This window comes from Sapajus apella, unplaced genomic scaffold (assembly GCF_009761245.1).
Source record: "Sapajus apella isolate SASKATOON/1434 unplaced genomic scaffold, GSC_monkey_1.0 scaffold454, whole genome shotgun sequence".
Classification (NCBI taxonomy): Eukaryota; Metazoa; Chordata; class Mammalia; order Primates; family Cebidae; genus Sapajus; species Sapajus apella.
The window spans coordinates 39,871-53,802 of NW_022437390.1; the positions used below are offsets into that span (position 1 = coordinate 39,871).

General features: G+C 41.2%; 1 long non-coding RNA gene and 1 pseudogene across 2 annotated transcripts; both read left to right on the forward strand.

Moving 5' to 3' along the window:
* The first annotated feature begins 632 nt into the window (after positions 1-632).
* Positions 633-1,318, forward strand: LOC116545951 (annotated as a pseudogene). Its single transcript, XR_004266522.1, has one exon. The product of XR_004266522.1 is annotated as a peptidyl-prolyl cis-trans isomerase FKBP1A pseudogene (transcript).
* A 2,388-nt stretch (positions 1,319-3,706) lies between these two features.
* On the forward strand, positions 3,707-11,307 carry LOC116545952. Its single transcript, XR_004266523.1, has 3 exons — positions 3,707-3,787; positions 9,781-9,787; positions 11,296-11,307. It is a non-coding gene; the product is annotated as an uncharacterized LOC116545952 (long non-coding RNA).
* The last annotated feature ends 2,625 nt before the right edge of the window (positions 11,308-13,932 follow it).

The window sequence follows — 13,932 nt, forward strand, 5'->3', positions numbered from 1 at the left end:
GCTGTGGTGCATGCCTGTAGTCTCAGCTACTCGGGAGGCTGAGGCTGGAGGATCGCTTGATTCCAGGAGTTCTGGGCTGTAGTGCGCCATGCCAATCTGGTGTTTGCACTCAGTTCAGCATCAATATGGTGACCTCCTGGGAGCAGGGGACCACAAGGTTGCCTAAGGAGGGCTGAACCGGCCACGGTCGGAAATGGAGCAGGTCAAAACTCCCGTGCTGATCAGCAGTGGGATTGCACCTGTGAATAGCCACTGCACTCCAGCCTGGGTGACATAGCAAGACCCCGTCTCTAAAAAAAAAAAAAAATCTTTTAATTGATAAATAATTTTATCTTTTTATGGCTACATGTAATATTTTGATCCATGCATATGATGTGTAATGATCAAATCAGGGTATTTAAGATATCCATGACCTTGAACATTGATATTTTCTTCGTGTTGGAAACATTTCAAAAATCTCTTTTAGGGATTCTGAAATATACCAGAAATTAACTATAGTCACCCTACTGTACTATTGAATGCTAGAACTTACTTGTTTTATCTAACTGCATGCTTATATCCATTCACCAGCCCCTTTTCACTGCCTCCATCACCCTTTCTAGAGAGCTTTAAAACATAAATTCCAGCGTGTGCCGGCAACTCGCCGAGGGACTAGGCAGAGCTGTGGAACCGCCGCCAGTTTGCTGTCAGTCCACGCCGCCCATCGCGCTGCCTGCCCGTCCAGTGTCCACCGCCGCCATGGGAGTGCAGGTGGAAACCATCTCCCCAGGAGACGGGCGCACCTTCCCAAAGCGCGGCCAGACCTGCATGGTACACTACACCGGGATGCTTGAAGATGGAAAGAAATTTGATTCCTCCCGGGACAGAAACAAGCCCTTTAAGTTTATGCTAGGCAACCAGAAGGTGATCCGAGGCTGGGAAGAAGGGGTTGCCCAGATGAGTGTGGGTCAGAGAGTCAAACTGACTATAACTCCAGATTATGCCTACGGTTCCACTGGGCACCCAGGCATCATCCCACCACATGCCACTCTTGTCTTCGATGTGGAGCTTCTAAAACTGGAATAACAGGAATGGCCTCCTCCCTTAGCTCTCTGTTCTTGGGTCTGCCATGGAGGGATCTGGTGCCTCCAGATGCGTGCACATGAATCCATATGGAGCTTTTCCTGATGTTCCACTACACTCTGTATAGACATCTGCCCTGACTGAATGTGTTCTGTCACTCAGCTTTGCTTCCTACACCTCCATTTCCTCTTCCCCTTTATCCTCGTATGTGTGTTTACCTAAACTATATGCCATAAACCTCAAGTTATTCATTTTATTTTGTTTTCATTTTGGGGTGAAGATTCAGTTTCGGTCTTTTGGATCTAGGTTTCCAATTAAGTACATAATCAAGTATTAACAGCACAAGTGATAGGTTAACTTTAGAATAGGAATTGGTGTTTGGGGGCGGGGGTTGCAAGAATATTTTAATTTTTTGGATGAAATTTTTATCTATTATATATGAAACATTCTTGCTGCTGCGCTGCAAAGCCATAGCAGATTTGAGGCGCTATTGAGGGCTGAATTATTCTCCAAGTTGAGAGATGTCTTTGTGTTAAAATAAAAGCCCTACCTAAAACTGAGGTGGGGATGGGGAGAGCCTTTGCCTCCACCAGTCCCACCCCACCCTCTCCTTAAACCCTCTGCCTTTGAAAGCAGGTCATTTTCACTGCAATGTTGGACACTACAGGTATCTATCTGTCCCTGAGCCAGCAGGGATCTCTGAAGCCTTCTTTGTGGCCTGGCTTATTCCCCTCCCCTCACCCCATCCTGTGGTTTTTCTAATGGACTTTTAGGAATATTGTAATCTCATAACTTTCCAAGCTCCACCACTTCCTAAATCTTGAGAACTTTAATTGACAGTTTAAATTGAAGGTGCTGTTTGTAGACTTAACACCCAATGAAAGCCCAGCCATCATGACAAATCCTTGAATATTCTCTTACGAAAATGATGCTGGTCATCACAGCTTCAGCATCTCTTGTTTTTTGATGCTTGGCTCCCTCTGCTGATCTCAAAGTTTTCTGGCTTTTCCTCCCTCAGCCCCTTCTCACCCCTTTGCTGTCTTGTGTAGTGATTTGGTGAGAGAAATCATTGCTGCTCCCTCCCCCCACCACCATATATGAGTTTCAAGTTTTATTATTGCAATAAAAGTGCTTTATGCTGGCTTTTCTCAAAAAAAAAAAAATCTGATTGTGTCACTCTATTGCTTAATATCTTTTGGTGGCTTTCTATTGTACCTAAAATATGATTTCCTTAAGATAAACTACAAAGCACCCTGTATTATTTAGTTTCCAATTTCATCTTCTACATATTCAGACACATTTGATTTTTTTGTTTCCATCTTACCTTCAATCTTTGTTGAAATGCTGTTTCTCAGGGTCTTCACCTGCCTGTATTCTTTTCATCCTTCAGAGCTTTCCCAAATCTAAAGAGGCATGACACACACACACACACACACATCAATTATTCTCTGATGCAACACACTGCTTTATGATTTTTCACAGCAGCAACTCGAATCTGTAAGTATCCTGTTGTTTGTCCATAGCTTAATGTATAGAATCCTGCAAGGTTATCCACCTCATACCATCTCTCTCTTGTTCATGTCTATGCTACCAATAACTTATCTAACAAGTCACATCATCAATCTTCTCTAAGTAATTGTTAAATGAATTAAAATATATGCATGAAATAAAATGCTAAGAAGTTACATGCTGTGATTTAGAACCATTATTTTATAATAAAGAATTTCACAACATAGTAGATGGTAACATTGTTTTGTGATTAAAAAATATAAATTAAGAGATGAATGCAAAGAAAATAGCAACATGGGCCATGTGTGATGGCTCATGCCCACAATCTCACCACTTTGTGAGGCCAACGTGGGTGGATCACTTGAGGTCTGGAGTTCAAGACCAGCTTGGCGAACATAGTGAAACCCCATCTCTACTAAAAATAGAAAAATTAGCCGGGTGTGGTATATTTATTTTTACCACTCCCCAATACGTGTGTACTATTACCAACATGTTTAAAACCCATCAAAGGGAGAAAACTGTAGGAAATGTATTCGGAGATATTCAATGGATTTCTCTGTGCATATTTATAATCCATGTTTTTCACTCCCTATTTTTCTGTGATTATATTGTTTACAGGCATGACATATACTATCCAGGTCATCTGCTATCCTAGAAAAGTGTTATCAATATTTGTTTTATACAATGAACAGTTTGTTCCTAACACGATGTGCTGTCTAATGGAGAATCTTCACAAGTATGGATTTGTAGTTGCCTTGGGCTACCAGATGGCCATGCTGGCTTTGCCAGATCCTGTCTTCATGGAGATTAACATAGAGTAATTTCCAGTGTAGCTTTTCAGAACAGCAGGCCAATTTTTGTGCACTTATAATGTACTCCTTAAACCTCTTCATATTTTTTCTTAAACTTTCATCAGAACAGCCTACCTAGCATGATAATCTCTAAAGCACTCTTTCTAGATTTTATGGCCTATGTTTTGCTGTGAGCTTTTATGTTTCAGACAGCCACTTCTTTAGATAGCATAAAAATATCCACTAATTTATATTTTTAGTGACCATTTGCATAGGGGTACATGAAGAGGATAAAAAGGTTTTTTTTCCCTATGAGTTTACAATGTCATTAATATTCTAGATACACATTGTGTATCAGTGTTTATGGATACTCTTTAACTTCCAGCCACTTGACATGCCCCAGAGAAGGCAAGAATTTTGGCCTGGTAAGAGAGTAGATTGCATATACATGTTCAGAGTAAATTATTGCATAACTATCCAAGTATTTTTCTTTTCAATTTTAAGACCCATAAATACGCAGTATCAAGTCAGAGTTTGGTAGAAAAACATCCAAATAAATGTGACCATAGATGCTTTTCAAATTCTAAGTGAATGGAGATATGAGAATTTAATAGTACTTCATAATTAGCTACTCAAGTAACAGGAAACAATGTTGCAGTGACTTCAATTATCAGTAGAGATTGTGCTGTATGTGCCACCTTCAGATTTAAAGGTGATACTAGGCCAGGTGTGGTGGCTCACACCTGTAATCCCAGCACTTTGGGAGGCTGAGAATGGCAGATCACTTGAGATCAGAAGTTCGAGCCCAGCCTGGCCAACATGGCAAAACTCCATCTCTCCTAAAAATACAAAAATTAGCCAGGTGTGGTGGCAGGCACCTGTAATCCCAGCTACTCAGAAGACTGAGACAGGAGAATTGCTTTAATCCAGGAGGCAGAAGTTGCAGTGAGCTATTGGTCCACTGTACTTCAGACTCCAGCCTGGGTGACAGAGCAAGGCTCCCTGTTTTAAAAAAAAAAAAAAGAAAAAAAGAAAAAAAGAAGTGATACTAGCATAAGAACTGATATGCTTTAATTTAGCTAAGGCTAAAACTGATGTGAGGCAGTCATAGTAAGTCTTGGCCATTAGACCATGGAATGAATTCCATTTTGGATACATTGACATCTTGCCTGCAATTAGGTCCTTCCTTTGACCAACAGATCATGGTTTATACAGTATTTTGAAATATCATTTTACAAAATTGGGGTTTCCCCCAGTGGTGCTTGTTCATTTTTGACCAGATCAATTAGTTAATATACAGAGTCTCCTTAGAATTATTCTAATCAATGGAATATAAAAGAACTTATGTACATTTTGGATCAAAATGGATCCACTAGGAAAATATATAGCCTTAAAATTTTGGTGTAAGAATTAGAGAAAGTAATTTAAAAAAAAAAAAAAACATTTTTGAGTGAATTAAAATATTCATTTGGCCATATTTTAAATTCTCACCTAAACTGAAATCTATTCTATACATTCTATTCTGGTCATACTGATTTGCTTATTGTGGCTTCATAGCATTCTCTGTTATCAAATGAAACAAGTCTTTCTTACTGTTACTCTTTTTCACTCTTTTCTGGGCTTTTCTCAGGAACTTTTAAGTGTACTTTTTCCAATTAAAAAGTTTTCCATTGAAAATGCATTAAGTTTGTATTGTGTTGAGGCAGAATTGTCACTTCTATGTCACAAGAATTTCTCATCCTAAAGCGCGGCATTTTATTTGTTCAGACCTTGATTTGTATTTTTTGTAGTTATATTTTTTCCTAGGCATTACATAGATTTTACTGCTATTGCCAATGAAGGTCTTTTCCTCATTTCCATTTCTTCTTTTAACTGTTATTTTAGGTTTGGAGTAGATGTGACGGTTATATAGGTAACCTCATGTCTTGAAGGTCTGTGGTATGGATTATTTCATCACACGGGTATTAAGCCTAGTACAAGATAGTTATTTTTTTTCTGCTTCTTTCCCTGCTCCCACCCTCCACCCTCGAAGTAGACCCCAGTGTCCATTGTTCCCTTCTTTGTGTTCATGAGTTCTCAGCATTTAGCTCCCACTTATAAGTAAGAACATAGGGTATTTGGTTTTCTGTTCCTGCAGTTAGTTTGCTAAGGATAATATCTTGCAGGTACATCCATGTTCCCACAAAAGACAAGATCCTGTTCTTTTTTATGTCTGCATAGTATTCTATGGTGTATATGTACCACATTTGCTTTATGCAGTCCATCATTGATGAGCATTTAGGTTTATTCCATGTCTTTGCTATTGTGAATAGTGCTGCAATGAACACTCATGTGCATGTGTCTTTATGGTAGGATAATTTATATTCCCCTTGGCATATACCCAGTAATAGGATTGCTAGGTTGAATATTTCTGCTTTTAGCCCTCTGAAGAATTGCCTACTGCTTTTCACAATGGTTGATCTAATTTAAACTCCCACCAGCAGTATAGAAATATTCCATTTTCTCTGCAACTTTGCCAGCTTCTGTTTTTTTTGTTTTTTGCTTTTTGTGTTTTTTTTTTGACTTTTTAGTAATAACCATTCTGACTGGTGAGACGTGGTATTTCATTGTGGTTTTGATTTGCTTTTCTCGAATGATGACTGATATTGAGCTTTTGTTTCATATGATTGTTGGCCACACTGTTTTGCTGAAATTTTTACTTTCATTTTGGGTTTGAGAATTTGTGAGCAAAAGAAACCACAATATTATACTCAAATACAGCTAAAAGTTTAATAATCAACATAGCAAAATAGTACAATGGTTAACTTAGCTAAGGCTAATGGCAGAGCAAAGGGAAAGGGGAAAGGAATACATATGTCTGCACAAAATTGGGGATAATACCTACATCCAGATCAAGTAGTGCTGGGCAGTCCCAGAAACAGCCAAATGAAATCCCACTGGAACGGGTCCAGACAGTGCATCCACTTCATGGGGGAGACTTCAGACAGCAGTTGGAGGGTCACAGCTTATATTACCAAGCCACTAGCTGAAATTATCAGCTCATGTGAAAATATGCAGCTCTACAGGTTTAACCAACAATGCTTAATCTTTTACTTTGTGTGTCTCAGAATATTCTGAAACCAAGAGAATTGAGCAGATTCCCAAGTTTTGAGAAGTTCCACAACACACTCCCTTTCTTACACGAAGCTCTCAGGGCTGATGGGTATTTACTCTCCATGTAGGCCCATAGCTCACATGGGGTTATCTGTTGGTGAGAGGCCTAGCATTGCTTCTGAAGCCCAAACAAGTCTAATGCAATTTTAAACCCTTACATGCATGCATGTACCCATTCCTCCTGGGAAGGCTTTACAGATATTTGGAAAGACTTGAGTGTTGTCATCTGTGCCATTTCTGCCTTAGGTGGTGCCTCAGGGCCAGTAACGCTGTGGTTCTCACAGACTCACATAGGTACCATCTTGATGGTCTTAGACAAGATCCAGATGAACTCTCTGGATTACCAGGCAGACTTTTGTTTTCTTGCTTACTTCCTTCCAAAAAAATAAGTGGAATATCTCTATCCTGAGCCACCTGAAACTGGAGGCAGAGTAATACAAGCATCCCTGTGGCCTTTATTATGACTCTGCTGGGTGAGACTTGAGGCCAGGACAGCACTGGGTCCCATGCAAGGCCTGCTGTAACCACTCCCTGGCTACTGTCTATTTTTGCTAAAGGCCCTGGGCTCTGAATACAATAGGTAGCAAATGCAGCCAGGCTTGTGTCCTTTGGGTAGTGAGTTCCCCCAGACCCTGGGTGGGTCCAGAGGTGCGAGCCAGGAGCCAGGGACTAGAGTGCAAAAGCTTAGAAGTGTTCTACTGTACTGAAACTGAACTGGCACTGAAACCACAAGATGCAGGTTGTCTAATACTTCCCACCTTTCCAAAAGCAGAGGAGCCTCATGCCACGGCCACTGCCACCACAGGCCCATGGGGATTGCTACCAGACCACTGCTCATGACCCCTTAAGGCCTAAGGACTTTTTAGTCAGCTTGCGGTGAATGCTGCCTTAAGTACTCATCCTTAAGTACTCAGCTGGTAGTTGCAGTCCTTGTGGCTTAGACCACATTTCAACTTTATTCAGAACCCCAGAGGACTTTAGCCTGCAGTGGCAAGGCTTGCAGAAACTCAAGTTCCAAGTGCTGGGAATGACAATTCCCCTTTGGCTGGTTTATATGCTCCCTCTGTGGTGTCAGTTGAGTTTGGTCTGGTTTTTCTTTCTGTTATAACAAGACAGCACTGAGCTCAATGCCTCACAACTGATTCACACTCTCTCCCCCGAGTGCCCAAAAAGGTCTCTGCACCATGCTGCCACTGCCAGGGAATGGGTTAGGGGTGGCATTGGCTATTCGAGACTGTTTTTTTCTACATCTTCAATGCCTCTTATGTGTATACAGTTGTTAAAGGATCCACACCCATGGCAGCCAGAGTCTGGTAACCAGGTAAGAAGAGATTTTCCCTGAACTGGGAGATTTGAAGGAATGCCTTCTCCACCACCCGCAGCTCACAAGGTTCAGGGCAGAGAAAGGGCTGGGCAGCAGGTGCATGGTCCACCCTTCTGCCTGATTCCAATGGTCTCTGATTTTCTAAGTGAATAATATGATTTACAAGGAAGATCGTTTTATCTCATTTCAAGCCATTTATTTCAATTTTATTATTTATTTATATGTCTTTACTCTTGTATGTTCATAGAAATAGTGAGCATGCCTCTGGTTCCTGACATAAATTGAAATGGCACTAGCATTTTGCCATTTTAAAATGACATCATTTATTAGTTTTTTTGAAAATAGTGTTTAAGTCATTCCATTCCATATCTAGTATTCTTAGAAATATCTATCAATCATCTTTCCTTCATCGTCTACTGAAATGATTGCAATCCTTCTGAGAATGAATCTCTTTTATTACTGCATTTGTTTGCTTAGGGTATATTTTTCTTGTTTGGTGAATTGTCTTTGCAAATACATTATCTAGATGTTTTTCTATTTCCATTCACTGGCAAACAGAGACAATTTGACTTCCTCTCTTCCTATTTGAATACCCTTTCTTTCTCTTGCCTGATTGCCCTGACCAGAACTTCCAATACTATGTTGAATAGGAGTGGTGAGAGAGGGCATCCTTGTTTTGTGCCAGTTTTCAAAGGGAATGCTTCCAGTTTTTGCCCATTCAGTATAATATTGGCTGTGGATTTGTCATAAATAGCTCTATTTTGAGATGCATTCCATTGATACCTAGAGTTTATTGAGAGTTTTTAGCACGAAGGGGTGTTGAGTTTTATCAAAGCCCTTTTCTTCATCTATTGAGATAATCGTGTTTTTTTGTCATTGGTTCTGTTTACGTGATAGCTTATGTTTACTGATTTGCGTATACTGAACTGGAGTTTCATCCCAGGGATGAAGCCGACTTGATCACGGTGGATAAGCTTTTTGATGTGCTGCTGGATTCAGTTTGCCAGTATTTTTTTTTTTTTTTTTTTTGAGATAGATTCTCACTCTGTCTGGAGTGCAGTGGTGCTATCTCAGCTCACTGCAACCTCTGCCTCCCAGGTTCCCGGCCTCAGGCTCCCAAGTAGCTGGGACTACAGATGTGTGCCACCATGCCTGGCTATTTTTTTGTATTTTAATACAGATGGGGTTTCACCATGTTGGACAAGATAGTCTCAATCTGACCTCATGATCTGCCCGCGTTAGCCTACCAAAGTGCTGGGATTACAGGTGTGAGCCATGGTGTCTGTTTTTGTTTGTTTGTTTGTTTGTTTGTTGTTGTTGTTGTTGTTTGAGATGGAGTCTCACTCTGTCACCCAGGCTGGGGTGCAATGGTGTGATCTCAGCTCACTGCAACCTCTACCTCCCAGGTTCAAGTGATTCTCTTACTTCAGCCTCCTGAGTAGCTAGGATTATAGGCACACATCATCATACCTGGCTAATTTTTGTATTTTTGTAGACATGTGGTTTCACCATGTTGACCAGGCTGGTATTGAACTCCTGACCTCAGGTGATTTGCCCACCTCAGCCTCCCAAAATGGTGGGATTACAGGCGTGAGCCACTGCACGCAGCCAGTTTGCCAGTATTTTATAGAGGATTTGTGCATTGATGTTTGTCAGGGATATTGGCCTAAAATTTTTTTTTTGTCTCTTCCAGGTTTTGGTATCAAAATGATGCCGGCCTCGTAAAATGAGTTAAGGCAGGCATTCGTCTTTTTCTTTTGCCTGGAATAGTTTCAGAAGGAATGGTACCAGCTCCTCTTTGTACCTTTGTTAGAATTTGGCTGTGAATCCATCTAATCCTGGGCTTTTTTTGGTTGGTACATTACTAATTACTGACTCAATTTCAGAACTTGTTATTGGTCTGTTCAGGGATTTGACTACTACCTGGTTTAATCTTGGGAGGGTGTATGTGTCCAGAAATTTATCCATTTATTCTAGATTTTCTAGTTTATTTGCATAAAGGTGTTTATAGTATTCTCTAATGGTAGTTTTTATTTCTGTGGGATCAGTGGTGATATCACCTTTATCATTTTTTATCATGTCTATTTGATTCTTCTATCTTTTCTTCTTTATTAATTTGGCTAGTGGTCTATTTTGTTAGTCTTTAAAAAAAAAAAAACAGCTCCTGAATTCAATGATTTTTTTTTTTTTGAAGGGTTTTTGGTATTTCTATCTCCTTCAGTTCTGTGCTGATCTTAGTTATTTCGTATCTTCTAACAGCTTTTGAATTTCTTTGCTCTTGCTTCTCCAGTTAAATTGTGATGTTAGGGTGTTGATTTTAGATCTTTCCCACTTTTTCATGTGAGCATTCAGTTCTATAAATTTCCCTCTAAACACTGCTTTCGCTGTGTCCCAGAGATTCTGGTACATTGTGTATTTATTCTCATTAGTTTTGAAGAACTTATTTATTTCTGCCTTAATTTTGCTATTTACCGAGTAGTCATTTAGGAGCAGTTGTTCAGTTTCCACATAGTTGTGTGGTTTTAAGTGAGTTTCTTAATCCTGAGTTCTAATTCGATTGCACTGTGGTCTAAGAGACTGTTTACCATGATTTCCATTTTTTTGCATTTGCTGAGGAGTGTTTTACTTCCAATTATGTGGTCAATTTTAGAATAAGTGGTATGAGGTACTGAGAAGAATGTATATTTTGTTGATTTGGGGCGGAGTGTTCTATAGATGTTCTGTTGGTCCACTTGGTCCAGAGCCAAGTTCAAGTCTTGTTAATTTTCTGTCTCATTGATCTAATATTGACAGTGGGGTGTTAAAGTCTCCTAATATTATTGTGTGGGAGTCTAAGTCTTTGTAGGTCTCTATGAACTTGCTTTATGAATGTGGGTGCTTCTGTACTAGGTGCATATATATTTAGGATAGTAAGCTCTTCTTGTTGCATTGACCCCTTTATCTTATGTAATGCCCTTTTTTTGCCTTTTTTGATATTTTTGGTTTAAGGTCTGTTTTATCGGAAACTAGGACTCCTACTCTTTTTTTGCTTTCCATTTGCTTGGTAAATATTCCTCCATCCCTTTATTTCGAGCCTTTATGTGTCTCTGCACGTGAGATATGTCTCCTGAATACAGCACACCAAAGGGTCTTAATTCTTTATCCAATTTGCCAGCCTGTGTTTTTCAATTGGGGCATTTAGCCCATTTACATTTAAGGTTAATACTGTTTTGTGCAAATTTGATATTGTCATTATGATGCTAGCTGGTTATTTTGCCCATTAGTTGATGCAGTTTCTTCATAGTGTCAATGCTCTTTACATTTTGGTATGTTTTTGCAGTGGCTGGTACCAGTTTTTCCTTTCCATATTTAGTGCTTCCTTCAGGAGCTCTTGTAAGGCAGGCCTGCTGGTTACAAAATCTCTAAGCATTTGCCTTCTCTAAAGGATTTTATTTCTCCTTCACTTACGAATGTTAGTTTGGCTGGATACAAAATTCTGGGTTGAAAATTCTTTTCTTTAAGAATGTTGAATATTGGCCCCAACTCTCTTCTAACTTGTCGGGTTTCTGCAGAGACATCCACTGTTAGTCTGATGGGCTTCCCTTTGTGGGTAACCTGACCTTTCTCTCTGGTTGCCCTTAACATTTTTCTTTCATTTCAACCTGGTGAATCTGACATTTATGTGTCTTGGGGTTGGCTTTTCTCAAGGAGTATCTTTATGGTGTTCTCTGTATTTCCTGAATTTGAACATTGGCCTGTCTTGCAAGGTTGGAGAAGTTCTTTTGGATAATATCCTGAAGTGTGTTTTCCAACTTCGTTCCATTCTCCCCACCACTTTTAGGTACACCAATCAAACACAGGTTTGGTCTTTTCACATAGTCCCATATTTCTTAGAGGCTTTGTTTGTTCCTTTTTATTCTTTTTGCTTCAATCTTGTCTTCACAATTTATTTCATTAAGTTGATCTTCAATCTCTGATAACCTTTCTTCTGCTTGATTGATTTGGCTATTGATACTTGTATATGCTTCATGAAGTTATCACTTTGCATTTTTCAGCTTCATCAGGTCATTTGTGTTCTTCTCTAAACTAGTTATTCTAGTTAGCAGTCCCTGAGACCTTTTATCAAGGTTTTTAGCTTCCTTGCATTGGGTTAGAACATGCTCCTTTAGCTCAGAGGATTTTGTTATTACCCATCTTCTGAAGCTATTTCTTTCAATTTGTCAAACTCATTCTCGGTCCAGTTTTATTCCCTTGCTGGTGAGGAGCTGTGATCCTTTGGAGAAGAGGCATTCTGGTCTTTGGAATTTTTAGCATTTTTCTGCTGTTTTTTCTTCATCTTCATGGATTTATCTACCTTTGGTCTTTGATATTGTTGACCTGGGAATGGGGTTTTTGTGTGGGCATCCTTTTTGTTGATGTAGATGTTATTGCTCTTAGTTTTCCTTCTAACACTCAGGGCCCTCTTCTGCAGGTCTGCTGGAGTTTGCTGAAGGTCCTCTCCAGACCCTGTCTGCCTGCGTATCAACAGCAGCAGCTGCAGAACAGCAAAGATTGCTGCCTTCTTCCTCTGCAAGCTTTGTCCCAGAGAAGCACCTGCCAGATACCAGCCAGAGATCTCCTGATTGTATGTCTGTTAACCCCTGCTGGGACATGTCTCCCAGTCAGGAGGCATGAGGGCGTCAGGGACCCACTTGAGGAAGCAGTACCTTAGCAGAGCTCGAGCACTGTGCTAGGAGTCCCACTGCTCTCTTCAGAACTGGCAGGCACAAACTTTGTATCTGCTGAAGCTGTGCCCACACACATCCCTTCCCCTGGTGCTCTGTCCCAGGGAGATGGAAGTTTCATCTATAAGCCCCTGACTGAGGCTGCTGCCTTTCTTTCAGAGATGCCCTGCCCGGAGAGGAGGAATCTAGAGAGGTAGTCTGGCTACAGTGGCTCTGCTGGACTGTGGTGGGTTCTGCCCAGTTTGAACTTCCTGGTGGCTTTGTTTACCCTATGAGGGGAAAACCCATTACTCAAGCCTCAGTAATGGTGGACACCTCTCCCTCCACTAAGCTCAAGCATCCCAGGTCAACTTCAGACTGCTGTGCTGGCAGTGAGAATTTCTAGCCAGTGGGTCTTAGCTTGCTGGGCTCCATGGGGGTGGGATCCGCTAAGCAAGACCAGTTGGCTCCCTGGCTTCAGCCCCCTTTCCAGGGAAGTGAATGGTTCTGTCTTGCTGGCGTTCCAGGTGCCATTGGGGTTCAAAAAAGAAAAACTCCTGCAGCTAGCTCAGGGTCTGCCCAAACAGCCCCCCAGTTTTGTGCTTGAAACCCAGGGCTATGGTGGTATAGGCACCCAAAGAAATCTCCTGGTCTGTGGGTTGCCTAGACCATGGAAAAAGCATAGTATCTGGACTGGATAGCACCGTCCCTCCTGGCTTCCCTTAGCTAGTAGAGGGAGTTCCCCAACCCCTTGCACTTCCCAGGTGAGGCAATGCCCTTCCCTGCTTCTGCTCACTCTCTGTGTGCTGTACCCACTCTATAACCAGTTCCAATGAGATGAACCCAGTATCTCAATTGGAAATGCAGAAATAACCTCCTGCCTTCTGCATTGGTTTTGCTGGGAGCTGCAAACTGGAGCTGTTCCTATTTGGCCATCTTTAGGGTGGTATCTTTCTTTTTTATTAACAGAAATACTGGGTTTAAATCAGAGTCCTCAGCTTTAAATAAAAGAGTATCACTCTTTCTCTTTAGCCTTACCATGAAGTAAGGGTGGCTGTGGGCGCAGTTTCAGCAGACATAAAGTTCCTGCCTGCCAGTTCTGAAGAGAGCAGCAGGACTCCTAGGACAGTGTTTGAGCTCTGCTAAGGGACTGCCTCCTCCCTGACCCCTGTGCCTCCTGACTGGGAGACATGTCCCAGCAGGGGTCGACAGACATACATACAGGAGAGCTCTGGCTGGCATTTGTTTGTTTGTTTTGAGACACAGTCTCCCTCTTTTGCCAGCGTGTTGTGCGGTGGCGGGATCTTGACTCACTGTAACCTCCACCTCCTGGGTTCAAGTGATTCTCCTGCCTCAGCCTCCCAAGTAGCTGGGACTACAGGCATGTGCCACCACACCCAACTAATTTTTG